This window comes from Trachemys scripta, chromosome 1, assembly GCF_013100865.1.
Source record: "Trachemys scripta elegans isolate TJP31775 chromosome 1, CAS_Tse_1.0, whole genome shotgun sequence".
Lineage (NCBI taxonomy): Eukaryota > Metazoa > Chordata > Testudines > Emydidae > Trachemys > Trachemys scripta.
In genome coordinates, this window is record NC_048298.1 from 331024808 (window position 1) to 331028215 (window position 3408).

Genomic DNA, 3408 nt, shown 5'->3' on the forward strand with positions numbered 1-3408 from the left:
AACAGCTTGCAGGTGCCTGGATATTTGCTTCCACTACGACTAGAAACCTACCACGAGGGACAGAGAAGATGACATTTGAGCACAACATTTGCTTCTATTCAGGAGAAAGGCTGGCAAACACGCAAACCGTGGTCCATCCAGGAGAATGAGTTGGATCTTTACAGGATCCCAGCCAGGCTCTGCCTCATAGACATCACACATGGAATTGGAATGAGAACGTCAGTGGTTGTTTCCCCCCCCCCCCCCCATCACAAAACTCCATGTGCTGACATCAGGAATTGCATTCAGACACTTCGATGGAGCGCCGTGTTCTTATGGTGACTTGGTTCAAATGTGTTTGTTGAGGGTGTTTGAACTTGAACATTTCCAAGTTGATACATGGCTGCTTTTCCTCGTTAGTCTTTTTCCCTCCCCATTCCAAATCCTAGCATTATCAGCTTAACTGTGCTTGTAGAAATTTGTCACCTAGGAGTTAGCTGTATGGCTCACAGCACAGAGTAATAATGGTAGTTTTATAAAAGGGACTGCTCAGTGCCACAAAATAAATCTACTCCCAGGACCACAAGCTGGGGACTTGCTGCTTTATTTAACAGCATTACAGCAGAGTGAGTGAGTGGGTGGGTGGGCTGGTGGGGAGATCCCGCTGACTAAACAGGAAGTAAGGACGGGATGGAGCAGAGCTCCATCCCATAACTCTCTGGCTAACCCAGTTGACCCTATCATGACTGGTTTACTGCAAACAGCTTTCCTGTCTTTGTGTAATCCGTTCTTTTTCATTGTAGATCTGTAGTTATTAGGGATGACTCTCCCAAATCTCCATCTTGTTGGTCTGAGCTGAAGATTTCATCAGCCTCGTGTCTACATTTTATTTTGCGGTCGTAATTTTGTGGACTTTAAAAATTAAAGAGGAAATTGCCCTTTTTTGTACTGGCTACTTTGCTTATAATCATATTTTACCCATATAATAATCTTAGCCTTAATCACTTATCCATTATTCGTTTTTGAATTATAATTCAACAGTTCTATTAGGCGCTATGGCCCAGATCCTCAAAGTCAATGGAGGTTAGGCACCTGAATACCTTTGGGGACTTGGGCCTATATTATTAGCCTCCATTTATAAAATAATCAAATGTGCCTGGGGCTTCATAGGACAAATTAAAAAGACAAGATCCCTGCCCAGAAATGCCACAGGCTCATTTAGATGTGGCCCAGGGGTTAAGCGTAGCAATGATGGAGAACGAGGAGGACACATTAGTGTGAAAGGAACATGTGGTTCCACTGACTTAGAACTGCCTTCCTAGGGTTCACCCCTGGCAGCCTAACGTACCACTTGCCTTGTCTCCATTAGGGTTAGTTACCGTGTTTTAAGGTTTATGTCGCAAGACAAGGCCACGCTGAGTTAGTGGGAGAGCTGAAACTAGAAATCAAATCACTGGAATGCGAGCCCTGTGTGTCAGCTACCAGCCTAACCACTTTCTGTGACTTTCTTTAACTCTGACGACTACGTGATTCTTCACTTGGTGGTGGGAGCATGCCACTTGGTTCCCGAATGCCCAGTCTGCCTGCGTTTATGGAGGCTAACCAAGGCTCGAAAGCTTCAATTCTTGCACAGCACCGTTCTGCTTTCCAAAGAATCTGCTCCCAGCGGGCCAGAGCGCTTGCAGTTAAACAGTACAAGTTTATTTAAACACATTGTTCAACCCACAAGGTGCCAAGCTGGAGAACTGGTGTCCATTGGCAGTTATTACAATATGTTCCTTGGCTGGGGGTCGGTGTTACCTTGAGTGCTGAGTGACAAAAGACAGAACAAAACGGGCGAGCCAAAACCTCTCGGCTTTCTGCAAGTTCACACTCTTACCAGCGGAAGGTTCCGCAGCAGCCATCCAGAGACACTCATCAATCAGGCTGGGAATTTGGGTAATGACTTGGCTTGGCTGGTTTTGTTTTCTTGTACCTGTGCAGACACCTTCGGGCATTAGGAGCTTGGGCAGGTTAAAGCTCACAAGTTGCTAATTAACTAAATGTAAGCAGGGAAATGGTCCCGCTATTGTGGGGAACTTTCCTGGCTTCTGCACCACCCCAGTGAAGTGGGCTAGCAGAAGGATCTGAGTCCTCGCTCCCACTTCCTTTACCCAGAGGCCTCCCTGCCCTTGAGGTCTCCCCTTCCACTCTCCTGTCTGGCAGAGTCCTCGTAAACTCCGACAAGGCTGGGCCCAGGATTCCTGGGGGGTTCGACCCCCAACCCTGCTGTGGTCACCCAGGACAGGGGCTAGGGTGTCCCCACTCCGGGGTGCTCTCTCTGCACTGGGCACCTCCCTGACCCACTGATCATTACATACAATTTAAAGCAAATACAAGTTGTTTAATCAACAATTAATTAAAAAAAAAAGAATAAGGAAAAATGGGAAAGGTGAAAGGAAAACACGTCACCCCGCTCTGTGGCCGGGAACATCACAAACAGTGTCTCTGGAGCGTCAGGGCAGTTCACAGTCTGTTCCTTGTTGGTCCCAGGCCTCCTTCTCAGACCCTAGCTGTGCTGCAGGGATGCTGCTGGTTGGACACTTGCTCAGATGGTGGCCACACACCTCTGGGCTTTGGGTGGTGGGACCCTTCTTCCCAGCATCAGCCCCCCGTCGGGTTAAGATCCTCCTCCCAGTCTGGCCTGCAAGGACCCTTGGCTGGGGGTGTCTTTCTGCACTGGGCCCTTTGCCCAGAATCTCCCCTTGGTTGGCCCCAGTTGCTCACTGCACCTGGCTCTGCGGCTGCAGCTCTGCTCCCAGCACAGGGTCTGCTCTCCCTGGGCCGTGTCTCTGGCTCTGCGGCTGCAGCTCTGCTCCCCAGCTCAGCTCGGGCCCCTGCTCTCTCCTTAGCTCGGCCCCCGTCTGTCTGACCCATGCAATTCCAGCTCACACAGAGGACGGGGACCCAACCTGGCCTCCTAATTTCCTGATTAGCCTGCCTGCCCTGTCAATCAGGCTGACCCGGAGCGTTGGCCTCTCCCCGTTGTTCCTGGGGACTGTCAGTCTCAGGGTCCTGATTTCCCATCGACCCTTCCGCTTTCTTTTGGTACTGGGAGCTAGCAACCAAAACACCCCCACTGAGTGTTAGTAAGGGGACAACAATCCCCTTAAATAAAGAAGCTGTCTTTGCACAGAGGAGGCAGCACAATATGCAACAGCAAAGTCAATGCTTACATTACTGCGGTGATAAGTAATTTGTAAATCCCTATTGATAGGCAAGTCGTAGCAGGAGCTCTGATAGAACAGTGGGTTAGGGACCAAGTCTTTAGACTGCAACTCAGGAGACCTGGATTTATTCCTAGCTCTGTCCGTGACCTGTTGTGTGGCTTGGGTGAGTCTGTGCGTCTCTTTCCTTTCCCACCCTTTGGATTCTCTATTTCAATGGTAA